This window comes from Protopterus annectens, chromosome 14.part0 (assembly GCF_019279795.1).
Source record: "Protopterus annectens isolate FY-2018-M chromosome 14.part0, PAN1.0, whole genome shotgun sequence".
NCBI lineage: Eukaryota > Metazoa > Chordata > Ceratodontiformes > Protopteridae > Protopterus > Protopterus annectens.
The window spans coordinates 798,343,323-798,371,141 of record NC_056748.1 but is presented as its reverse complement, the minus strand read 5'-3'; the positions used below and the strand labels follow the sequence as shown (position 1 = coordinate 798,371,141).

General features: G+C 38.1%; 1 protein-coding gene across 2 annotated transcripts in view; it reads left to right on the top strand.

The window, feature by feature from the left end:
* Window positions 1-873: 873 nt before the first annotated feature.
* Window positions 874-27,819, top strand: part of CCHR14.PART0H10orf95 (chromosome chr14.part0 C10orf95 homolog) — a 499,460-nt gene continuing 472,514 nt past the window's right edge. For both annotated transcript variants that reach the window (XM_044056542.1, XR_006362795.1), the window contains exon 1: window positions 874-1,153. The gene's annotated coding sequence lies outside the window, so the exon portion shown is untranslated. The remainder of the gene's footprint in view (window positions 1,154-27,819) is intronic.

Sequence of the window (27,819 nt, the reverse complement as noted above, 5' to 3'; positions counted from 1 at the left end):
GTTCTATAACATTTTAACAGACTGGAAAACTCACAGTTCAGAGAATGAACAAAAAAATTCCTTGTCAGATGCCAATGTCTGTGCTTCTGTGTTGTCTTATCACACTTGAAATGCCCTTACTAATAAATTAGTTCAAGGGAGATGTGAAAAAGATATTAAAATTATATGCATGCTAGGTATTCTATTATGATCTGAAAAATTTCCTAACAGCAACAGGAGCTGCTCTTCAGTATAGGAGAGTTATTTTTTATAATCCTACTGCTTTATGTATTTATTTATTTAATCAAATATTTATTTATTTTCTTTCTTTATTTTTTAACCAAATAGTTAAAGAAATATACCACTATAAGAGAATACTGATATACAAAATATGCAATTTGTTGTTGATATTTATTTCCTAGAAATATAGCATGCTATGGAAATATATTGGGCTAGCAGTTCTCATATTACCGTATTATAGAAAGCTCACTTTGTTTATTTCTCTTAAAGGTTTGAAGTTAAAAGTAAAAACATTTCAGCTAACTGAACAGAAATATTTTAGCACAAAAAAACCCAGAAAGCAACAAGTATTAATATATAAACTGTACCTGTATCATAAATCAGTATTAGGTAGTACCTTTGGATAGTAATAGCGTACCTCTCCATGTATTTATTGCAACACTAGTTACTGTACCTTATCTGTAGTAGATACTTTCGTTAAGGCTGTTGTGTAAATAGATACACACTCTATTCCCTGCTCTGGCGTTTTTATTTATTTATTTATTTTTTTATGCATGTGTGTGTTTCTCCTTTGCTAAGTAACCAAGTCTTGTAACAGCCAGGATATGACGGAGCTGGACAGGTAAACATTTGAAGGTGCTTGGGGGAGGGGAGAGCAGGAAGAGAAGGAGTGTTTTTGGAATTTCACTGGCTTCACTAACAGCAGCAGCATGAAACCAACTCAAGGTTCATCCACCAAACCAGCACAGTACAAAGGGAAACTTAGCTTCCAGGCAAAAAACACAGAAATCTTCTTGTACTAACAGTCTAAATTACAGCTTTCATAAATCAGTTCAGTAAAATTTGGTGGCTTTATCATTATTAGACGTCAACTGTTTTAAGACAAGTCACTTGTGAACAGTGTTTGGATGAAACAAAAAAGGAAAATGCCAAGGTGGGTGTAGTTTAAGTTTACGTATAGTCATATTGTCAGCACTATTTATTTAAACTAATCAGGCTGCACAGCTAGCAGCTTTTGTAAGCATCTGATAGCCATTCCTGTGAATAGATTTACCTTTGGTAGGTATAGTACAATTGTTTGTTGATTTACATGCAGAATTATTCATTCATTGCATTTATTCTAGGTCTGTATGGTTGCAAGGTAATATTCTGAAGTGACAGCCAGTATTCAATGCAGCATTTCTGCTATCTAAAACATGAGGTAGGTTGCCCATTAGAGTAGAGAAACAACAAGAAAAGAAAAGAAACAAGTTTAAGCAGTGAAATGGTTTCCCACTCAGACAGAAAACATTATAGGCATTGTTCTTCTCATGTTTATAAAAATTCTGTTACTACAATTCATATTCAAAAAATCTGTATGTATTGTTTGATGGAGTTATTTGGAGAAATATTTTCTTCTTTTCTAACTGCTGCTGAAAATAACAAAAAGAAATTTGATAAAGAATGTTAATAAAATATAAAGGTCTGTTATCAGTTTTACAAAGACATCCACTTTTAAGTTAGAAATTAATATGAATAAATTATATTAAAATCAAAATGTAATAGAAAGACTATCAAAGTGATACAAAAAGACCAAACTCAGCGCTTGGAGTGAAAATAGAATATGCTACTTAAAAAAATTGACAAACAAAAAGAAAAACAAACAAAAAAGGTTTACAAAAATTAGATCATAATAATATGGAAAAGAAGTGAGTTTTGCATTTAGCACAACTGGTAAGTGTTACAGACTGCCTCATCTTCTCTTAGTATGCATCACCATGGTAGAGCCTTTTGAGATCGGCAACATCTCTCACTTGGTAAGATCCACTAAGATGTCCTATTTGCAGTGTGAGTTTCCAGGTTTTAGAAACTTTAGCTATAAAAATATGTACTTCCAAAGTTTTAGGACACCTTCCATTTGCCCAAACTGTCATTCAGCTCGAGCTGAGCTAACAAACAAGACATGTTTGGGAGCTAAGCCCTTCAGAGCTTTTCTGTCAACAGAATGAATGAGACTGAGCCCTGAGAGGCCAATGGAACAAAAAACAGAAGATAAATGTTCACACCCTGGCATAAACAACACATCAAAAGCAAGTGGGATGGAGGGAGGGAGCAGCTACTGTAGCAGTGATCACTTGAATATCTACTGTTATGGTAAGTGTACTTACACAACTCTAGTATGTTCATCGTATTCATCACTGCTGCAGTAGCCTTAGCAATATAGGTAGATTACTCTAGCCTACTACATTTGAGAGGTGGAAAAAGAAGAGTCTAGGAACCCCTGGAGAATGGTCCAAGCAAGCCTAATCTAGACCTAAAAAAAGAATCAAGTTCGTAGTGCTTTGTAAAACTATGTACAGAGGGCCAAGTTGCAGCTTCTAGAATAATTCTAGAATCCAACTCGTGCCAAAAAGCCATAAATGAAGCCAAGGCCCTGGCAGAGTGGGCCTTGACTCTACCTGGAATTGTTTTGTTATGGTGAGTGTAGCCTTAGCCAACCATTTGGAAACAGTCTGTTTTGACACAGGTTGTTTCTTCTTCTTATCTTCATAAGAAAGGAACAATTGTCTGAAGGATTTAGTTCTGTCAGGATAGTACCTGAGTTGTCTATGGACACCCAAAGTATGGAGTGTCCATTCTTCTCCATTTTTAGAGGGTCAGGAAAGAAAATGGGAAGATGGATAGCTTGGCATAAAGGAAACTCAGATACCACTTTAGACCTAAAATAAGCGTTAGTTCTCAAAGAAACCCTGTCTGATGAAAAAAGATAGGGTTGACTCACTATAAGAGCTTGCAACTCAGATACACTTCTCGCAGAGGTCAGAGCAATCATTAAAACTGTTTTCCATGTTAAGAACCTCAAGTCAACCAGGTTAGCTAATTCAAATGGAGCCTGTGATAGCTTCTCTAACACAAAATTAAGATCCCAAGGAGAGGCCACTGATTTTCTTGCAGACCTCTTATACAAAATCCCTTTCAAAAATACTGTGACGTGAGAATGCATTGAAAGAGGAGGATCCTTGGGCAGACATGTTGAAATAGCCGATAAATGAACCTAGATAGAGGAGTAAGAAAGGCCATCATTTCTCCTGCTCTGGAACAGACTCCCTATCCACAAAGTTTATCCCTGTCCATATTCAAGTGCAACATGGATCTATGGATGGGAAACAGATAATTTACCCCAGGACTACCCCCTGTACTACTAATGGATAGAGACAGCTCCTAAATGATTTATCCCATGCATTGGTTCCCTCAGTTATCCATGGTATGGTCCCAATTATTCTCAATAGGGGCAGTATATAATTATCAAACTCAGGATGGGAAAGACCAGTCTCTAACCAAATGGGACAAGTTAATTTGAGCACAAAAAGGGAACTTAGCTAGGATAGCAAAGGCAGCTAGCCTAGTACTTACTTAGGGACTTATAAGACATGACAGATTGCATATTACAGGGATAAAACAGCCCATATTATATAAGTTGAGGCATATGCTGTAACTATCCATTCAAACATCTGATAAGTCTAGTTATCATGTAATAACTCACTATCTAGAGTGCTTTTCTGTGGCTAAAATTGTGCCATTTCAATAAATATTGTGCAGATTTTAATTTATTTTTCATTTGTGACAATGTTTTGTAATTATAGATGAAATGAAAATGAGTTTTTAGTCTTCTTGATGTATACAGAAAGCACCTTGTAGCTGCCCCTGTCTTCTTGCTTCCCCTTTCCTACACATATCCTTTATTTTCTTAAAGGAATCCATTTTACTTTTCCTAAATACCTATTCTGGCAACCCAATATATACTTCTTCCACTCCCTCTCTGTGAAGTAGTATTTTCTTAGTTTTTTGTTAAAACGAGTCTCTTCTTTATTTGTATCTGGTGATCTCTTCTGCCCCCATCATTCTTATTATGTGCTATTCTCTCCTAGTCTTCTTTATTATCTTATGAACTGAAGCCATGTCTTGATTAGCTCTTCTGTCCTCCATTGATAAGATTTCTAGTTTCCTCAGCCTTTTCCTGTAGCATAGTCCCTCCATCCCACTGACCACCCTATTTCCTTTCTTTTGAATTCTGACAGTAACACAGTCTTATTCTCCCCACATGGCTCTCAAAATTGAATACATTACTCTAACTGTGACCTGACCAAGGACAAACAGAGCAAGAAAATGACCTTGTTGTTCTTGGAGCTTTTTTCTCTGAGGATATACACCAACATCATTCTAGCCTTGGCAGCCACTTTTTTTAGTCAGTTCTTTGTGGCTCATCTTGATTAATATGACCACTCCCACATCTTTCTCATAATCAATTTATTTGAGCTGCACTTCACCCTACCTGCATTCCACCAGCCACCACTGGATTGCTTATTCCTGTGTGCAATTTTATGCAATGAATCTTATTTGCCACATATGCCTGCCCGATCATTAACGTTTTTCAGAACACTCCGATCGATGGTTTTCCAGACTTTGGTGTCATCTGTGAACTGGCTAATTTTGTTCTTAATTTACATTTTTATGTCTAAAACAAACTCAGTGAAGAGCACTTGGCCCAGAACTGATCCCACAACTGGTTATCTCTCGGTTCCAATGGAGTTCCTATTAATACCACCTCCTGCATTGTTCCTTTTAATCAGACCTTCACCCATAGGACCGTTTCTCTTGTTGTACTTATTCACCTCATCTTTCTTAGTAGACATCTAAGTAGCACTGAATTAAAATGTTTAGTGAAGTCAAAGTACATTATAAAAACTAAATATTTCTTGTCCAGTTCTTTGGTAATCTATACTTAGAAGTGGATCAAATTTGTCTGGCAGTTTGTTTTAGTTTTATGCCTATGGTGGTTAGCATCCTGGAATTTGTTATCCTCATGGAATACTGCCAGATTTCCCCTCAGCATTTTTTTGCCACATTCTCAGTGAGTAAAGTTGGGCTAACTAGTCTGTAACTACCCGAGTTCAATTTGCTGTTTTTTTTTGGAATGGGACTACTCGAGATATTGTTGCAGTCTTGTACTGTCTCCTCATCAGCCAGTGACCTGTTGCTTATGTATTTATTTATTTATTTTGAGTAGATAGATGCAGAAGGGCCACTGTGGACCTTTTTCAAACACATTTAATTTACAATACTCAAAAATCCATGAAAATAAAACATAGATCAGAAAACCCAATATTACAGATTGTGAATAAGCAATGAGACGTAAGAAAGCAAACAGCAGATAATTGCAGTATAAAGAATACAGTAATACTATGGTTACAATAAGGATGCAATCAGAAACATGAGCATTTTAGGAGGGTATTCCATCCAATTCTTATGCCTTATCAGCTCTAAGTCTAGCCAGCTTCTGCCCTAACATCCTAGTGTTGGTGGTCCCATCTGTCCATATTGTTTGTACCTCTCAGGTGTACTCTTTCCTCTTGTTATCAAATGAAGATGAATGAAAAAAAGAAGAAATTTAGGACTCCAACTTACTCCTTGCCCACAGTGAAGCCCATCATTTCCATTGTAAGCTTAGGTATTTTGTTTGCTTCTATTTATGCAAACAATTTCTTGTTCCTTATTTTATTCATAAGGTGAGTTCCCCTCTTAGTGTTGCCTTTGTTCTGCTGACTCCATTTTTTAGTACACACTTCCTCTTCTTCCCTGATCACCCCCTTCACTTTAATTTTCAAACACATTAGTACCCTTCTCCTTTCTTCCCTTGTTCTGTTTCCTTGATGTTTTTTCAACTGTTGCACTGATACTGTTTCAGATTCACTATGATGTTGGAGGCCATAGCCTGAATCCTGGCTGAATATAGATGCATACTTTATGACCCTAAGCATATCACCTAATTTCTTTGTGTTTCCAAGTTTATCATGAGAAATAAACAGTTCAGGTAAATCTAGTCAGACTATCCAGTTAGCAGCTTGATGGTCTATAGATATTAATGATGACAAGATCATAGCATCTGCCTGTAAAACATTCTGCTACTGGTCCATCACCAGCTGCCAGTATTATACGATCACGGACATTTTCCAGTGGCAACCTGAGATCACTATAAGAATTATTATCAGCTTTTGAAACCTCTTTGATGTTTATTGCAATTGTTAAAATAAGTTATGTTTTCAGCGTATTTTATGTGAAATCAGTAAGATAAATGTATGCAATCACTGTGATTCAGATAAAATAACCATTTACAACCCTATGACTCTTGTTAAATGCCACTACCATTTATGGTCAGAAATAAACTTCTTGTCCTGCAGGAACATGCACAAACAATGTGCTTCTGTATGGACTATTCCCATTTAACACACCTCATAAAACTGTTGCTTAAGTAACTGGTAGAAGAGGTTGCAGGACATGCTAGTTCGATCTAGGTGTATGCCATCTATCTGTGTTAGAGGTGTTGTACTGGAACATTATAACAGTATTTACCACTTATTCCGTGTTTTAAATTCAGAATCTATCACTGAAAGTAAACCCAGCATGGATAAATATAGTGTAGAATACATGCCTCCTGATCATTTTGTGACTGTGCCTGTTATACAGTTAGCTTTAAAAATATTTTAAAACATATTTCTTAGCCTTTTTATTATCTTATTTTAAGTAACTCCACTATATGTGAGCAATCATTGGTCTGCAAGTATGTCTAATGAAAATGCTAAGCAGATATGTATTTTCAGTGCAACACACACACACACACACACACACACACACACACACACACACACACACACACACACACACACACACACACACACACACACACGTGTTGATATTATGCATGTATTACATGTCAATAGAGTGCTGTTCATGCCACTAATGTTGTGGTTTAGGGTGATAAAATACATGTATTGTAATATTTTTAATGTTATTTTTGTTTTGCTTTAAAGAAGAAGGGCAGTAATGGCAGAAGGTAAAATTTATGATTGGATTTCTATAAGGTGGTATGGTCTAAGAGTGGAGTTTTCTGTTTTGTAATTTGAAATGTTGCACTTGTGATAAGCTGGCAATGGTGACACGTTCACATTCATTGGTCTCTTAGAAAGAACAATGTATCTAATTAGAAATACTTTATTAGCCACTTGGAAAGCTGAATTTGATTTTATTTATAACTAATATTATATAACAGCCATTAGAACAATGTACATAGGAGAACAGTCAAAAGACAGCAGCAGATGAGTTCACTATTGATGTTACGTATGGCTATAAGGTCCTCAAAACAAAGCAACCAGACATATCACAAACCTTTAGAAACATAGACAAAATACTATACAAGCTAAACCACGAGGACTTTAAGATGCCTAGCCATATACAGCGTTAAGCAGACACATATAAAAGCTTGCACCTCCCTTTTCAAACACTTAATAGTGCTCACCTCCTAAATTGAATAGGGTTGGACATAACAGTCCTGGTGTAAATTTGGGTCTACCCATCCAGTCATCAAGACTAACCTTAAAGGTAGTCAAAGTAATAATTTGTTTGACCTGTAGTGGTAACTTATTAAATTAGTTGGGACTATATTGTGTTAGGAAACCATTCCTCCAGTGAGTCTTGTTTATTTGATGGTGCAGATTTAAGTCCCTAGTGTGGGGCTTTGTAGCGCCACTGATTTGGCAAAGAAACAACACATCAAATAGGATTGGGTCTTTCATGACTCAAAAATGAGACATGGATCACCTTAGAGCAGCCTTTAGGCTACTGAGGATAAGAGGACTTCTGTGAATCTATTAGAATAGTTGACAGATTAAGTAAGGCCTTTAAAGTTTTTTAAGTATCTTTGGGACCTAGTTGAGTGATATGCTTTTATTTACTTATTTATTGAGTGATACCTAAATATGCAATTAAGTTCTGTGCCTTTGTCTCGTTCTGAAAAGATTTCAAGCCTGCATAAACTAAAGCACTGCTGGTGATTCCCTGCTGGGTGAAGAAAGTAAACCTATACTTTCTGTCTGCGAGTAATAAAGCTGTTTTCTGCTTTAAGAAATCTGCTTGGCCTGGTGTTTTTGATCTGTGTGAGAGATAGACACTTAAATTAGCTAGGCTATACATTTCAATTTTTTTCATTTGTTAAATTGTTTCTTGAGTTAACTTAAATACACAGTGAATTTCTGGGCCTTTGTCTTTTTCTGAAAAGTTTTCAAGCCTGCATAAACTAAAGCACTGCTGGTGATTCCCTGCTAGGTTTCCCACCTTTCCTCTCCTTCATTGATCTGCTTTTTAAACTTGGTGGTTTTAAGCTGCCCAGCCCTACTGTAAATTGAGCTTAATAAGCTCCTCCCTTTCCACACTGCTGTTGATATCTTGAATTATTTATTTGCCTTTCCTTGTGCTTTTATTGAAAAAGTGCATTGTGCCTCTCCTTGTCTGTTCTTCTGATTTACTTGCTCTGAATTCATTGTCTAGCTAGCTATTTGATAAAGCGGTGTATTTTTACACTCTAGCAAGCATTTGTTTTTACATCACGAGGTCTGTGGATTTCACATCTAGTGCACTTGGAGATGGCCTGGTCTGTTTAGGTTGGGGAAACACTTGAGATTTCTGCATGCAGTTTTATTGGCTGGAGGGCTTATTAAAGGCTTTTCAGCTGAGGTACCAGAAGTGTGAAATAAAGAACTTGCAGCTATTTTGCTTGGTTCCTGAATGTTTTTTGGAAATGTGTTGGTGTGCTTTGTGTGTTTCAACTACGGCTTATTAATCAGCTTATCTTGTTTTTAGTACCTTTATAAATCCTGTACGTTTGAGTGGCTCTTGGCTCATTTATACAAAGTGAAGTACTTTTATTGAATAATCACACTTTTATAAGCTGTTTAAAGTACACTGTTGTATCTGTATCTTTAAGTTTGTTTGTGGTAGCATTTCACACCAGATACTCCTTTATTGAGCTTTTACATTAGCAGGACTGAGATTATACATCTAAGTATTTACATGGTCTGTCTGAGCTAGGAAGCACATAAAAGGGCCTTAAGTATCTTTTGCATTTCTCTTATATACTGTGACTGTATGTGATGATGTCAGGTAATGCCAGCTACACCTGGAGAAGTAGGGCAGTGGATATACAACATATACCAGCACAGCTAGCTAGAATTTTGTAAAGAATTATATGTCATTTGTTTATCAAACTGATGTGTACAGATACTTGTGCTGGAAAATGTATTTGTAAAGCTGCTGGTGTTAAAAGTGTATGAGCATTGTGCCCTGCTGTGCAGAAAAGAAATGTACATGCATTATTGTAACTGTTTAAATGTATATATTATAACAGAGGATACTGGAAGAAAAGAGGTTAATCTCAATCTACCTGACTCTGAGAAATAGTAAGAAAATTAAATTACTGGGCCTAAGCCGTAAAGCTGTTATCCCATAGTTTTGAATGAAGCCAGAGATGTAATGTCTGTAAGAAGCATGGTTTGTTAGTCTCTGTAGGAGAAGTAGAAGTTTGTAATTATTTTATGACTTCCAAAAGCTGCTACTTCTTCTTGCCTTTCTTTGTTAAGTAAGTAGGAACAGTAATTCTCTGGATCAGTCAGGAAAATATAATCAGAATAGTTAAGTATTGTTTTTCTGTAACTATGTAAATCTTACCAGCTGTGTTATTTTTAATATTTCCTGTGAATGAAACTCTGGTGTTTATTGTAAATAGATATTTAGTATTTTCATGTTCTTTTTATTATTTATTATTAAATATATTTAAACTTTTCATTGTGTGTGGTCCCTTAGAAAATATTTTAACCTTTTGAGAGTACTTATATCTATTGCTGACACTGTGGCCACTCCTGAAAGCCTGATGGTTTGGTCAACATTACCATTTGTATTAATATTAATTTCACTCAGTATAATTGGGTACCCTTGCAGACCCTTAGAGTAGCTGGCTTTGGGGTGTCTGGTGGCAGGGTAACTACCTTATAGTCTGGGCAGAAGGGGGCACAGCTAGTAAATATGTGCCAACCTTTTCCAGTTTTGTGAGTGTGTGTGTGTGTGTGTGTGTGTGTGTGTGTGTGTGTGTGTGTGTGTGTGTGTGTGTGAAAATCAAATTACAAAGTGTGTGTGTGTGTGTGTGTGTGTGTGTGTGTGTGTGTGTGTGTGTGTGTGTGTGTGTGTGTGTGTGTGTGTGTGTGTCAGCTACTTAGACCAGGCACATGGAGCACTGGTTTCACAGAGAGAATGCTGGAGGACTTGGCTTGGACACTCGGCTAAAGTCTCAACCCTATAGATGTACCAGTGAGGAGTCTTACTGGGGACCTGGAGGGAGACAATTATAAAGAAATCCAGACCCCAGGCTGACTGTGTTCCCTGTGTGCTCTTAAAGGAAATTGTGCTTGATGCAGAGAGGGTATCCATTTTTATTTCAAGTGAACGTCCCTCTCTAGTGTCACTGGTGAGAATTCAGGCTCCTTGATTATTGACCTAGAATGGGGAGGTGACATTGTACTTTAGCAGTTTCAAAAAAACTGTATTGTCTGCTGCTGCTGTGAGTAGATACCTGCAATCTATTACATTATATCTGTTAGTTGTAGGGCTGCTGTAGGTAGTTTGTGTGGTCTTTTTACACCTGGGCTCCAAACCAGCTATTCTACATTAAGAAGGTATTTTTCTGCATCCTTGTGGCAGAGGCGTGCTGATTTAACCTGTCTGAGTTGGGGATTGCTGGTGGAAGGCTTATTGTGTGCTTTCCTGATAGGTAGTTTGCTTAAAACATGTTTCTCTTTGCTCATATTTAAACCTTGGATTTATGTGGTGCTGCTCTTCATGCAGGGCAGTTAGCAGTGGCCTGTACAGATGCAAAAAACCCAGAAGTTCCTTTTTTCCTTAAACAGCTGTCAGCAAAACCTTTTCAAGCTTTTCTGCTGCTCTACTCTTCAGACATGAGCAGGCAAAAAAGAAAAGGTTTTCTTGAGTGAAGACATGAAAAACAAAAAATATTTCCTAGACTGGATCCTTATAAACAGTCAAAATCATAACTATGTATCAGGGACCCTACCAAATGACCTTAGTGATCACCTCATCACCTACCTAAAGAAAAATAAGATAACATACTCGAATCAGCCCATATACAGGTCGGTTAGAAACAGGCAACACTTTGACCTCACAAAATTTCAGACAGAACTTAAATCCTACAACTGGGCATCCCTCAAGCTTCTCCCCTTAGAGGAGGCAGTATTAAATTTTAATACCACATTTCTAACAATACTTGAGTCTAACACCCCAAAAAGACAAATTAGAATTAAAACAAATATAGCACCCTGGCTAACAAAGGACACTAAATCCCTACTTAAACTAAGAAACAAAACCTGGGATATATGGCGCACAACCAAGTCCCCCCTCGACCGCATTAAATTGCAACAGCAAAGAAATCTGACCAAAAAATCTATAACCCTAGACAAAAAAAACTACTATTGTCAACTACAATACAAACACCAAAACAATCCCCCAAAATTCTGGGCCAGTTTAAACAATCTACTCCACCCAGGTAAAAGCTCAACTCCTACCCCACCCAGGTAAAAGCTCAACTCCTACCCCAGAAAAACTATCAGATAAAATCCCAGAGGAAGTAGCCAATTCCTTTAATACCTTCTTCATGGACACTATACAATCCCTAGCCAACCAGCTATCAACTACCTGGCCCCAGTTAACAGATATCACCCTAAAGTCCATACCCACCTTTAAATTTCAACCTGTCCCCACTGCCTATATATGCACACTACTGAAGAAACTAAAACCAACTACTCTCTCCGCTGACCTTCTCCCAGCCGAATATTTACAAAAAGCTGCTGATGTCATAGCTTACCCCATCTCGATACTCATCAATCGTACCTTGGCCGAAGCCAAAATCCCCTCAATATGGAAAATATCCTATGTAATACCACTCCATAAAGGAGGCTCATCGACGGAACTGTCAAATTACAGGCCCATAGCTATATTGTCACCATTGGCCAAAATCATGGAGAAATGTGTACACAGACAGCTTCTTTACTATCTTATCCAGAACAACCTACTCTCCAGTTCTCAACATGGCTTTAGACCACACCATAGTACAACCACTGCTCTTCTCTCTTTTACTGACACAATTAACCACAACCGGAATAACAAAAAAATATCGTCAGCTCTCTTTCTGGACCTATCAAAGGCCTTTGATATGGTGAACCATCAATTACTTCACAATACCCTAAAAAATCTCCATTTAGACAACCAAACTCTAGAGTGGTTTCAAGCCTATCTCTCAGAGAGACAGCAAGCTGTACTCTGGCAGAACAGGCTCTCTAGCCTCCTATCTAATACCATAGGGGTTCCTCAAGGTTCCATATTGGGACCTCTTCTCTTTTCTGTCTTTATAAATGACCTCTACAAAGCCATCCCAGATGCCACTTGTATTCAATATGCTGATGACTCGACATTAGTTTGTTCTGACTCATCTCCAGTTAATTTATTATCAAAAACACAATCCTGCTTTACGGCAGTAGAGAATTGGTTACTGGGATGTCAACTTATTCTTAATCCAAACAAAACCAAACTGTTAATCTTCTACCCCACTCATAAGGTCATACCCACACCCTTTTCTATTCAATCCAAAAATGGGACAAACATCTCCCCAGACTCCTACACTAAACTACTGGGAGTTACCATTGACAATAAACTTAGATATGATATCCATATCAATCAGACTATTAAAACTGTTAATAAAAAACTCGGGTCGCTCTATCGAATAAAATCCTTTCTTACCCCAATAGCAAAAATGGCCACTGCCCACTCCCATCTCCTCTCTACCCTCCTATATGCCTCCCCTATTCTTACAAATCTTAACAGAACTGAAGTAAACAAACTAACATGTTGTTATAATCATATTGCCAGATTTGCAACTGGCATGCCCTACAGAACCCATCATTGTAGCAACCTACAAAACCTGGGTTGGATCGAATTCCCCAACCTTCTCCAGCAGAGCCAACTCATAGTAGCATTTAAAATTCTTAAACAATCTGACAAAACCCCTGCACTGAAAAACTTAATCAAACCTTACAACAATCTCAATAGTTTACGCTCCTCAAACAAGCTACTAGCTCAAACGGTAAAATCCAACAATTCAGGGGGTGACGCTCTCTTTGCCAATGCAATTGGAAAAATAAGGAACTCCCTTCCACCCAGCCTCACCATCATTTCCTCCATAAAACTCTTCAAAAAGAGGCTAAATCACCACCTCTAGACACACTGGCTTTGCCAATGCATAAGCCCAGACTGACTCCACCTAAACCAGATTTTCCTCTTCCTTACCAGGTCTAACCTATGTAACCTCTACCTCTCTCGCATCTGTTTCCCTCTTATCTCCTCTTCCATGTAAATCTCTAGTCTTTGTTTTCTATACTAATACCAGATATAACTATCCTAAGGGTCAATCTAAAAGGAGAAAAAGTGTGTTATACTATGTGTATAGTATCTTTTTTTATATATCTTGGAGTAATGTATTGAAATACTTGAAAATGTCTCCTCTTTTTTGTGTAAACTACCTAAGGAGAACAATCTGTATTCTATCAACATACTGTATACCTATTTGCCAATGTTGGAGCTTTTCTCCCCGGGCCTCCGCTAAAAATGGACATGTATCCAGTCGGACCTTCCCGGTCAACAAATGTAAAATAAAATAAATAAATAAAATAAATAAATTATTCTCTTAAACTGTAGCAAACAGTTGATATAGTTTATACTACCAATGAAGCTCCACAGCTCTCAGGTTTGCGCACAGATGCAATACTGTATGTAAAATGCTTGTATGAACTGAAGAGTGATTGTGATCAGCCAATCATCCCCTGAACATTTTGCATTGGGACAGCTGCCTATTTTGCCTCACCCTAGTTATGCTACTGCTTGTAGTAAATGCCACATGATTCAGAGACATGCAAATTAGATGATAATGTGGTCGTTCTTCATTAATGCTAATATGTATCTAAATCAGTGCTTTTCACAATCAACTTAACTGTTTCTTTTAGCTGTATCAGTTAACATCTACGACTGGGTTCTTCCTGAGTTCATTTTGTAGTGTAAACCATCTATTCCATGCCTCTATATTTCGGTCTGTTCCTCATAAAATTTGTGGTTTTCTGGAAAATCACTGAAGAGTGACATCAGTAAATAATGACATACATTTGAATTTCAGAATCATCTCCTTCAGAAAATGTGTGCTAATACAAATCTTGTTGTTCTAGCAACTTTCTAAGTTTATAAGAGCAATATTTAAAATCTGTCCCTATTTTGGGGTCTTTATCTCCTCCCACCATTATTTTAAGCTTTGCCCAGATTTCTTGTGCTAAGAGGTTGAGAGGTATGATGTATTTTGAAAAAGCACATTAAGTAGTCTCATATAAATTCCTTCAATATATTGTAAAATAAATAAATAAACATGTAATATGAAAATAATAATAGAAGGAGGAAGCTACTACATGATAGAGCAAAATCCCAAAAAGGGAAGGCATCTCTGATCAGTATTAGCAAAAAACTAAGGGCACTCATAAAATCGTCAAAGGCCAGCTTCAAGAGAAAAATTGCACAGGACACTAAGGATAATCACAAGGCTTTCTTTAGTTATGTTAGGAACCTGGGTGGGAATTCCCAGATATGCTCAGAATTAGTCCAAAATGACAAAAAATACACTGATCCCACAGACATTGCCAACATCCTAGCTGACAGGTTCAGCGCAAACTTCTCCCTCCCCCCCCCACCAAAAGGGCAAATATCTATCCCAGCAGAGTGCTGCCCCCCTGACATCTCAGATGCTCAGGTGGGAGCCGCCCTCTCCAAAGCAAAAAACACAGCATCAATGGGACCAGACGGTGTCCCAGGCTGCGTCCTACATGAACTCCAAGAAGAGCTAAACCCAAACATAAAATGACTGTTCAATCTCAGCCTTACTACAGGATATGTACCCAAGGAGTGGCGTACAGCAACAGTGGTCCCTCTCCACAAAGGTGGTGCCTCAATGGACCCTGGAAACTATCGCCCCATAAGCCTGACTAGCTTGGTCTGCAAAGCTATGGAAAGGATCATCATGGACCTCAAAATAAAGATATTGGGGACCTACAGACACTGGATCCTACCCAGTTTGGCTTTGTTAAGGGCAGATCCTGCCTCTTTAAACCTGGTTGACTTCTTTGAAACAGTCACCAAGGCCATTGACGAAGGGAAGGTGGTCCACACAGCCTATCTGGACCTCGCAAAAGCCTTCGATACAATACCCCACTCGGGCATTATAGATAAGCTCACCAACTTAAATATAAACCCCTATGTCACTAGATGGGTTGCAAACTGGCTCAAGGACAGAACCCACATGGTTAGAATTGCTGGAGCCATGTCAGACTCCAAACCAGTTACAAGTGGCATCCCACAAGGCTCAGTCCTGGGACCTCTCTTGTTTGGTATATATTTCTCGGAGGTACAGGCCAACGCAGAAGGACTGTGGCTAACCAAGTTCGCAGATGACTGCAAACTGGGCACCATAATTGACTCTCCAGCCGACACAAGCATCCTCCAAAAGGGCCTCATAGAAACAGACAACTGGTGCCAGAGCCATGGCCTCAAGCTAAACGCCATAAAGTGTATAGTCATCCCCTTTGGCAAAAACAAAGTGCCCACAAATTACCACATAGGTGGTAATCCATTAAGTACAGAAGAAGTAATTAGGGACCAGAGAACCCAAGTTGATAGCAATCTCTCATTTGACAACCACGTGGCCAAAGTGGTTAGAAAAACATTTTATATAGCCCACATAATCATGAAGGGATTAACATCTAGATTAGGGGAGGTCATCGTGCCTCTTTACTCATCCCTCATCAGGCCCATAATCGAGTACAATGCCCCTTTTGGGATGTACCTTACCAAACACCTGCAGCAACTGGAAAGGCCCCAAAAGTACCTCACCAAGAGGATCAAAGGGCTCAAACAGATGCCATATGCTGCCCGGTTAAAGAAACTCCAGCTCTACTCAGTGGCATACCGCTTGCTCAGAGGTGACCTGTGCCTGACGTATAAGGCCATGTCCAACCCGGAATTAAGGGACATGCTGCACCTCAAAAAATCCAAATCCCATCGAGCTACACACTCGAGAGACTTGAACCTCGGCACTGAAATAAATAGGACATGCTGGAGGGACAGATTCATAACCCAGAGGCTCCCTTCACTATGGAATAAAATGCCAGTCCAGGTTAGGCAGAGTCCCTCATTGATTCTCTTCAAGAGGAGTCTTGATGAGTGGATGGGAAATCGTAGGTTTACCCCCGGTATCACTTCTGTGTCACTGTTAGACAGAGGCACAGTATATTAACCTCGAAAAAGGGCATAGCAAAATTAATTTAAAATGGGTGGCGAAAGCCAAACACATTCTGGCTAGGCTTATAAATGCCCTAGCGCAGATAGCCTAGTATGAACCTATGAACCTATGAATCTATAAATATTGTACATCTACCAGTTATGAAAGGACAAGGCCACTAATACCTTTCAGGAAATTGAGTATCTTAAGGGAAAAAATTAGGCACTTAGGCACTGAGAAAATGGTGAAGACTTGTAAACAATCTCACCTATAAGTATATGATACAACCATCTATGATGTAATACTCCTTAAAGTAGAAAGGCCAGGTCTGGAGCACTTCTCAAATTAGAGGGGCCAGGAATATATATAGAGTATTACATTTCAGATGACACTCTGCTTAATTTTTTGAGGAGAGCAAATAGAGGTAATACATAGAATTTGACACTATAGCTTAAGACAATTTGCAAATACAAAAATAAGTTTTTGGAAATGTAAAGTTTACAGACTTTAATTTTAACTTTTAGAAACTTTACACATGCATTTAGGCTAACTATGGGTAGGGATTCAGTGCATATTCAGTAAATGCTTTATTTTCTATGTCTTTTACTGTCCTCTCTCAAATGGCCATCAACCTTGCCCCTGGCTAAAAAACTGGCCATTTCATCCCCCTTTCCTACCAACTACTTGGCTATAGTGCAGGAACTGGCTACCCAGAGGGCTAGCGCCCAGTAGGGAGGGATTTTGTACCTTAACCTCTACCTTGTGAAAAGACAGTGTAAATACTGTGAAAACAGGAACTATAGTACTGGTAATGGACAGGAGAGGCCTTAGGTCAACTGGTGCCCTAGACAAAAGGGCTCCATGGCACCCCCACCACAACACCCGGTGCCCCCATCCTGGTCTACCTACACCAAATAAATACTGGAAAAGTGCCTACCTGCTTCCACTGTTGCTATTGCTGTTGATTCAACCCTGTCCTCTGACATGTAGTACTCAGCTGTACTACCACTCCACAACTCTCTTGCCTGGATGATCAAGCTGAGCTTGGCCACTCACCCCCACTTCTCTCAGCCAACTCTTTCCAGTACCCAGGCACAATATTTCAGACTAGGTCACCTGGTGCCACCCAAGGCTTTATCTTTCTACAGCATGGAATCAACTTTACTGAAGATGCTTTTTTATTTCTGCTTACTTACTAAGTGTTCCAACATTTACATATATATACAGCTAAAGAACAGGAAAATTATTTTAGAAATATCTAGATACAGAATATCTAAATGATTATTTAGGGAAAGTTTGTTTCATTCCACATACTGACTCCATGAGAAAAGAGATAAAAATCAACATTTGCTATGACAGTTCTCTGACTGTGGGATTTTAGAAAGTTAAAATTTCTCCATTTGCATTAAAAATGCCCAAATTCAGAAAAGTTATTTCAACAGATATAAATAATATAAGAACATTTCTTACATCGTAAGTGTAAAAACATTCAACTTAAAGTATTACTATATCCTTTCTGTAAGTGGAAAATAGTGAGCAGTTGTTTACCTTCTTGAGTATAATTAAATCAGGACAAAATAAAGGGCTAAAGGGCTAGACATATTTAATTTATATCTTATAAGTGATTACTTAATAAGTTTCAAAAAAAAATTCTTACCATTGTAAAATAAACATGCATATAGTAGACTAATTATAATTAAAGAGCAGGGGACAATTTTCATAAATTGACATCTGTAAGTAAAGGAAAATGTCAGTAATGTTTAATGTTAACCATTCAAAAGTTATGTTGAGGTAAGTAACTTATAGAGCTATATACATCCGTTGCTCATGATAAATTTGTTCTAATGGGATTATGTTTTTGCATTTCAGAAACTAAGAGAGCTGGATTTTGTAAATAACTATTCAGCTCTAGATAGCTGTATCTTTTAATGTGCCAATGCCCTTTTCATATCTATCTGACTTTAAAACTAGGTAACTACAAACTCTTTGTTTAAATTGGTCAAGGTAGCGGCAGAAAATGTTCTTTACAGCAGTTCACCTACCCAGTTAAAAAACAGTCAGTCAATCAATAAAGTCATTTTAAGACTGTGGAGGAGATGATGCAATCCTTAACTAGCTTAGGAGATGGATGCATAAAGGCATTCTACAGGGAGTATGTTTTGGATATACTACTGGGCTGCCTGTAACAGCAGTCTTGCTTAAGGAAAGGATTCAGACTGGGCTGCATTAATAGAACTTTCCTTCATACAGGACTTTATATTGCTAGTCTGACATTGCGTGCCACCAAATTATCGCCCTGCAGAAACCGATAGGGTGACATGGCAGGGAACATTACCTGAGTAGATGTGTTCTTTGCCAGGTATTCACAAACTTCCTGTATGTATCGAGAGGGGTGTACTTTCCTACAATGAAAATTCACTTTTTCGAAATGGGAAAGTACAATCCCACGTAAGTGAAAGTACACTTTAACGAAAGTGCAGTTTCGCTTAAGCTCACTAGACCGAACCTACCACACCACAATGGAGGACATTGAAAAAACGGGCTATGTCCACCACTGTGGTGCGATAGTCACAGACCTTAGGGTTAGGGCATGGGTCAAGGTAAGGGGATAGTCCTACTAACTATCCCCTTACCCTAACCTGTGCCCTAACCCTAAGTCCGTGACTATCGCACCACAGTGGAGGACATAGCCCGATTTGGAGTGTCTTCAACTGTGGTGCGATAGTCACGGACCTTAGGGTTAGGGCACAGGGCAAGGTAAGGGGACAGCCCTACTAACTATACCCTTACCCTAACCCGTGCCCTAACCCTAAGGTCCGTGACTGCTAGCCCGTTCAGTCTAGCAGGTTCACGAAAGTTCACTTTCGCGTTAGTGTGGGTGTACTTCTGAAGTTCGAAGTAGTAAACTTTCGTTCTTCAAAAGTACACCCATCCAGAGATACTTCACAACAGTGTTCACAGGACTACACTACAGCCTTTGTATAGCTGACAATGTCACACTACTTCAGTAGCACATGAAGCTAAAACGAGTCTCTTGAAAATGTGATCACCTTGTTTAAATATTTATTGTGTAGTAGTTCATGTGAAGTTACAAGATCGGATATGTACATATGCAGAATGTTAACATCATCAGTGCTTTATATTCAGGGAATTATAAATTTTAATTCTGGGTTAACATTGTTATTCTACTCTGCTCTGGACCTCCACTTAACTGTGGTACTCCAAATGTTCACAGCAAAGTCTTTTTATTATGTATAATATCAAACTGTGGTTTCTTAATGGGCACCATTTACGACTATATTTTTATTTGCTGTAATCTAAAAGCTGTATTTCCAGGTAGAATATAATTAAATTAGGGTGGTACAAAAATGTAGCAGTTAGCAATGCTGCCTCAGAGCACCTTGTTCTCTTAGGCTTATAAGTAGGTTCATAGGTAGGTACTAGGCTATCGGCTCTGTGGCCTATATAAGCCTAGCCAAAAAAGTTCCCTGGCTTTTGCCACCCAAGAAAATTGTTTAATTATCAGTTGTGCTGTCTTCTGTGTAGAGTCTGTATATATTTCCCACGTTCATGTGTTTATGCCAGGTTGTTTGATTTCATCTCGTATCTCAAAGACATGCCAGTAGGTGAACAATTGTCCATTGTTGTGTGTGTGTGTGTGTGTGTGTGTGTGTCTTCAGGTATGTACGCTTGCATAAAGCAAGTATTTAACAAATATCAGAAACACTGCTAGGCAATATCTAAAAGTAAATTATTAAATGAACATTTTATTACATTTCTAAATAATTAATATGAAATAAACTATTTAAAACTGTGTAGGACTGAAAAATCATTAGTCTGCTGCAAGACTTCAGTAAAATAAAATGACAGCCTAAAGTAAGTATGGTATTCAATTTCGTTTTTCTTGAACATGAATCAGAAATGCATAATAAAGTCAACCTTTTGAGCCAACTATAAATAATAATGCAGATTTAGATTTGCTCCATGTCTTCTAATGATAGGAAATATATTTTCTGATGCAGAAGACCTGGAAATAAAAGTCTAAATAAAGCTATATAGAGCAAAATAAGTTACTATGAATACATTAAAAGCAAAACTACAATGAGTAGAATAAATTTAGTCATTAAGTTATCAACAAGAGTTAATAATTTAGAGTCCTTATCAATTTCCTTGCATTACAGAACAGTATAGGAAAATCAACAGAACTGTTGTTTTTTAGTCATAATTTTGTGAAACACAAATCAGGATCTTTGTTTTTTAAAGAAGGGGATTAAAAGTCATAATTTTATGAGGATTAGAGTAATGACAACCCGATGAAGACTCTCAGACTATTTATAACCCTGGAGGAAAAAATAGAGCGATCTCAAGAAGAAACAACTATTCTAAGCAAGCCAGCTGCTTTAACACTCTTTGGCCATTTTAGCAATGATGGACTGTTCTTCAATTAATTCAGCACAGAACAGTAAGGAGATCAGTAGAGCCACTTGAGACCCAGCTGCTTGGATTCTAGTAACTCACAACCAGAGACTTGAATGTTAGCTCATATGAATAGCTGCTTGTGCTTGAACTTGAGTATGAGTTCAGCCAAGCAGCTGCTGCTCCACTTGCTTGAGTCATATGACGGGAAGTGAAAACAAGTGCTCACAGACTAGGTAAGTGGAGTATGGAGGATATTGCTAGGTTTAGGGAGGGGACAGGGAATGTAGTGCAGACTGTTGGGGAAGATTAAGGTTAAGGAGGGTGGAGGATGCGGATTTTAAGTTTAGGGAGCAATTGGGACTTTAGAGATAGGGAGAGGGATGGGGATTTTAGGTTATAGTACTATTGAGACTTTAGGGTTAGACAGAGGGTTGGGGATTTTAGGTTCAGGAAAAAATCTTGGACTTTAGGGTTAGGGAACTGTAAGTTGATTTTAGGTTTAGGGAGTGATCGGCACTTTAGGGTCAGGGAAGGGAAGGGGATTTTAGGTTTAGAAAAGGATGGGGACTTTAGGGTTAGGGAAAGGGAGATAGTTTTTTAGGGTTAGGATCAGGGTACTGGTAGGGCTGGAAAACATTAAGGAAAATGAGTTAGTGGGAGTTAGAGCAGTTGCCAAAATGATCAAGTGGCAGCAAGGATATGTGTCTCAAGCATATGTGTTTCGTGCGCATGTAGTACACCCAACAGTGGAACTATTTCCACTGTAGACATAGTCACTGTTTTTGCCCAGACTAATTTCCCCTGTTGCCTGGGCCAGAAGGGAGTCACCACAATGATCTTTGGGGAGTACTTCTTAATCTTCAGAATGACCCTGGATATCAGTGGAAAAGCATACAGGAACATTCATGTTCAAGGAAATGAAAATGCATTTGCTTTCCATGCCTACTTGCAAGAAATCCTGGAGCAAAAGTTTGCCATTTGTTTGTAGTGAATGGAGGTAAAACAATCTAATTGTGATATACCCCAAAGCTGGATCAAATCCTGGAAGACCCCCTGATTCAATTTCCATTTGTGATAATCTTTGCTGGTCTTTCTCAGCTTATCTACCACAATATTTTGTTCTGATGGGATGTAAGAAGGTTGTAGAGTGATATTGTACTGCATTGCTGTATCCCAGGCTACCATTACTAGTCTGCACAGAGGTTAAGATTTGGATCCCCCTGTTTGTTTGTTTGTTTGTTTGTTTGTATACCACATAATTGAGGTATTCCCTGTAACCACTTGTATGGCACAGAGGACCATAGACAACTGCGAGAGCTGAGAGCATTTATGACTGTTATCATCTCTTTTATGTCTGCATGTTTTAGTCTGTCTTTTTTTTTTGGTCCAAAGACCTGCACTTTTTCTCATATAGACACTGCTCCCCAAGCAAAGTCTGAGGAGTCTGCAGTTACAGACAATGTTGGAGCTGGAAGAGAATTGGGTGAACAGGATTCAAATAAAACAGTTCCCTTTTTACAAATCCCAAAACTGGAATCTGGAATGTCAGGGTATCTTGATGTTGGGACCATACAGATTTTAGGAACCATTACATTTTTCACATGTGGAGTCAGGCTAAAGGAATCAAAAGGATCATGGATGCCATGAATCCTAATATCCTTAGAAATCCCTTTGCTACAGTCTTGGACTGAGTAGAAAAACAGGAAGATATCTAAAAATCTGTTTTCTGATGGAAGAAAAGATGTTTGAACTCAGTTGTCTAGAAGGCATCCCAGGAAGACAATCCTGTGAGAAGGAGACACAATTTATGAAGGAGATCTCTCACCTAAGTGAGAGTTTCCTGATACTTTGAAAACTAGTCTGCAAAGATAAACAAGTCATCTAATTAGCAAAAAAAAAATGTGAGCAACTTGCAGTCAACAATAGGCTACAACTGGGGAAAGACAATTTGTGAACACCCTTGGAGCAGTGGATAACCCCCAATGGCAATGCAAAGATCTAAACATTCAATACAGATAAATAAAACTTCAGGAAACATTTGAAATGTGAGGTTATATGAATGTGATGATGAGCATTATTTAAATTTAGAGCTACTAAGAAACTGAAAGGGAGAATAAGTGGTAGCAGGTTGTGAAGGGATAACATTTTGAATGTTGGGAATTTCACAAACTGATTTAAAAAAAAAGACTTGACTGCTCCCAAGAGGCTTCTTTCTTTGGTGCTAGAAACATTGTTGAATAAAAAACTTTGCTTATCAGAGAAAGAGGGATACCCTCAACCCCCTGAGTCAGCAGATGGTAAATGTCAGGAAGGAAAAAAAAAGAAGTTTGATCTGGTGGATGAGGAGGAATACCCTGAAAAGGAGGAAGGCTCTTACTACCATCTGTATCCCTGATGTATCACTCTAAGGACCCCTTTGTCTGAGATTATCTGTTGCCAAAGAAAGAAACAGACACATTTTGGGGGAGATTTAAAAGCTTGCCAGGATGGGGTTACCATCTGCATACAGTCATTCAGACTTGTTGTACTCTTCTTGTTTCTGGGGGAGCTCCTCTTTTCTTTTTGGATCCCCCTTGGCATTGTTTTCTGAATGTCTGCTTGACAGAAGTTACCTGCATCTGCTTATTTTACTTTGTGTAAAAGGGTGCTGAAACAGGTATAAAACCTTTAAAAAACTTTTTTTCAGGACCTCAACAACAGATGGCCCAGAAATAACCCTTTATCTAAAGGAGAGTTCAAAATTTCATCTTTAAAGTCCTCAGGTAAATTTTGAGCATATAAGCATACAAATCTTCTCATAACAGTTCCAGTAGCAGCTGCTTTGGAAGAGGTATCAGCTGAATCATAAGCACACTTCATAGAATTATAGGTTCATAGGTAAGTACTAGGCTAGCAGTCTTTGTGGGCCATTTTAAGCCTAACAAATGCTTCTTATGGTGTTTGATTTAACCTATTCCATTTGATGTTAGATTGGTCTTACCCATCCCATGGTCAATAATTATATATTAGCTCTAGTAAGAATAACTGGGATCATACCATAGATAAACAGAGGGGATCTGTGGGTATGATAAAGCATTTAGAAACTGCCTCTGTCCATTTGTAGTTCAGGGGCAGTCCTGGGGTAAACTTTCTTCAAAGAGTGTTTGGTGGCTTGAGACACAGGCGCAAACATCGTAGACATTCCAAATGTAGAGACATTACTACAATTAATGAGCAACAAATAAGTGAATGTCAGAATGTTTTAAGTATTTCTTCATATTCTCTAACACCCACTGAAATGGATTTGTTGAATAAAGGTCTCAATTTTGTCCCTGCATTTCTTTGTGGCTGAAGATGTTTTTGCTGCTGATATTAGTGCATTTTGCCATACATTAAATTTAAAATTATTCTTTGGACAACATAATAATGTTTCAGCTGATAAATATTTTCATTTTCAGAAATCCAACTTTATGCCACCCACACAGCCAGTAGTACAGTCATTTATGAATTAAGTACTCAAAGATGTAAGTCAGTATTATCGGGACATGGGACCTACAACACATAATCTCTCAAAGAATCAACAACTAGCTCTACAGGAGCTTAATTCTAACAAGAATATTGTCATTCTGCCAGCTGATAAAGGGGGTGCTACTGTTGTTATGGATTGGGAGAAATATGATATTGAAGCGATATTGTATGCCCATGCCACTGGATCCTATGAGTACATTCAAACAACAGATTGACACTTTTATTAATCTGGTGGTGGAGGAAGGGATCATATCTGAGACTGTTTCTAAACATCTAATGGTATATGATCCTCAGAGACAGTACCTCTATTTATTACCCAAAATCCACAAATCCATTTCTGATCCCCCTGGTAGACCAATTGTGTCTGGTCAATGTCTTAACACAATACCTTCACCCATTACTTAAATATATCAGAGCCCGTATCCAGGATACGACTGAGTTCCTTCAAATCATAGCTGACAGCCAGATTGAACCAGGGTGGTCTTTATGTACATTAGACGTGTCAGCCCTGTACACTAATATACCTCATTGGGCTGGGCTTCAAGCCATGGAACATTGGTTGACTATTTCCAAACTGTACCCACCGAGTTTTAATACTTTTCTTACTGGATTAACAGAACATGTACTAACTAAAAATGTATTTTATTATAAAGACAATTGTTTCTGGCAGACTCATGGGATGGCTATGGGTGCATCCTTTGCCCCCATTTATGCCAATTTATTTATGGCATAGATACAGGAACAACTAATCTATGATCCACTCCACAATTTATACTTGTCTGAAATGGATATCTGCCATCATTATTTGGACGACTGTGGGTTAGTTTGGAAAGCAGATGTTGCTTATCTACAGGAGTTTATGGACTATATTAATAGTAATAAATGGGGTATTCAGTTCACATGTAACCATGATATGAATCAAATCAATTTTTTAGATGTTTTGGTAACTAGGAATACTGATGATACCTTAGATACCCAGGTATTCCATAAATATCCTCAATATAACTCATTGTTACATGCTTCCAGTCATCATCCACCCCATATTATACTTAATATCCTGAAGTCACAATTCCTTAGAATTAAGCACATCTGTTCCTATCCCAACAAATATGAACATTTCAAGCAGGATATGGTTAAAAGATTTAAAACCTGGGGGTACAAGCCAGGTACTATCACCATGGCTTGTCAGGAGGTGTCATCATTAGACAGGAATGATCTTTTGACATATAAGGACAAGAACACCCAGGATTCACCACCCATCAGGTTGATAACATATGGACAGAACACCCATGTACTTTCAAAGGTAGTTCAGCATAACTGGAACATTTTGATGTCAGATGACAGACTGGCTTCAAGACAGATGTCTTTTTGGATATAGAAGAGGAAAAACATTAGGGTCCCATTTCAATCACTATAAACATGGGACATCTAATTCGAACATATTATATCAGTCCAGCCTAACAGGGGGACTTCTTTTTGGATGTTTCCCATGTGGACATTATGTTCATTGTGCCAGAATAGAAAAAAAACAAACAACTTAGTAGCCAAAATACTGGCAGGGTTTTTGACATTAAATTCTATGCAAATTGTTCCGCTGAATGGGTAATCTATCTAGCAAAACTCAAAAAGAGGCCACAGAAGGGACAACCATGATGATTCGATGTTTCCGATTTCTTGATTCTGGACGATCAATGTTTTCGCAGTTCAATGAAGATGTGTCGGCATTTAGGTATTCGGGTAAGTAAATGTTTGTTCTTTTAATATAGACCCCATTAAATTAGGGGGTTTATTTTCCCCTGGCTTGAATGACCATCATTGAGTGGTTGTCTGATTGAGCATGTTTCCTGTTATCATACTGTGCCTTTAAATACTGATTGAGCTGCTTAATTAATGTATTTAGAATACTATTTAAGTATTCTTTGAATGTTATTAGTGTATCACTGATGAAGGCCTTGGGGCCGAAACCGGTCTGATTTATGGTTTTTGCCTTTTTGAATTAATATATTATATTCATCTCATCCTATGGTGCTGGCCTCTTTTTGAGTTTTGTATTTTTTTTACCTTTGCACCTGCTTTACATGTGAGTACATTGTGTGGTGAATTTTGCTGCTTCATTCTCGCTGAGGGCCCTGGAGTGAGGAACGTACTTTTTTTGGTGGCAGACCTTTAAAGCAAGATCTTTGGTATTATAGACCAGTAATATGGTTTATATTTTATGATTTTCATGCATTTTTGGTATGGAACTGTTTCTCCACACAGAAGGCTGTTTTTGTGAGTAATACGCTGAAGGGCTGAAGAGCTGACGAGCTGAAGAGCTATGGGATGTATGTTTGGCGTCCTTTTGGACTGTGGTTCTGTGTTTTTCCAACATTAATGACTAATCTTGTGTGGAACATTTTGGGGTAAAGTATTGCCTCTAATAATTGAGATTTAACCATCAGACTTACAGACTTTTGACTTTATTTTTCAATTATTTTTTTTAATGTTTTTGTAACGTCGAATGGCAGAACATCGTGGGGTGAAGTACCAATTGCTTTCTTGATTTTGTGGTATTCATATGTACTTTTGTTTCCTTTTGGTAACAAGAGTGACTGAGTACAGTAAGTCGAACTAATTATACAAACTATTTCACCGATTTAATCTGGACTCACACTGTTTGGATAGGATGGGATAGTGACATTGTTTTTCTTTATTGACAACGAGATTACGTTTCTATGGGCCTTCTTTATGTTGATATTTTTGGAGGGCGGAACATCATGAAGACGAAGTACTGACTGTGTTTTTGGCCTTAAGAATATCCGATGTGCTTCTTTTTCTGGAAACAGGAGTGACTGAGTACAATACCGTTTTTATGGGCCTTTGTATTGCTGAATTCTTTGGAGGGTAGAACATTGTGAGGTGAAGTATTGACTGGTGTTATGAATATCGGATGTGCTTTTGTTTCCTTTTTTTTTTTTTTTTTGGAAATGGGAGTGATTGAGTACAGCTAATACAACTTATTGTATAGATCTTTTACAGAAGGAAACGTGTGTCTGGTTTGTTTGCATGGACTGGCTAAAGGTACTGTTTTTCCTCAAAGAATGAATTATGTAATAATTTTCTCTTTGGGCCCTTGATGTCTTTGAAATGGGTAATGTTGGCATATTTAGTCTTGGTGTATGCTTCTACATCAGGATTTATGTTGTAGGAACGAGGGCACCAATTTTTGCAGAGAAGAGCCCTTTGGAAGAATCAAGGTACTGTTTATGGCATAGGGTTGAACAGTTTGGTTCTTGGCCATTCATGAAAATATGTACTGATTCCAAACAGTGAAGAGTATTTAAAATGGCTTTTGGGGTTTAAAGTCGGTTGAAACTTTTCTGGCCTTGATTTGAAGAACTAAATGAATGTTGTTTGCATTTGGGTTTACTCCTTGATGTCTGATTTCAGTT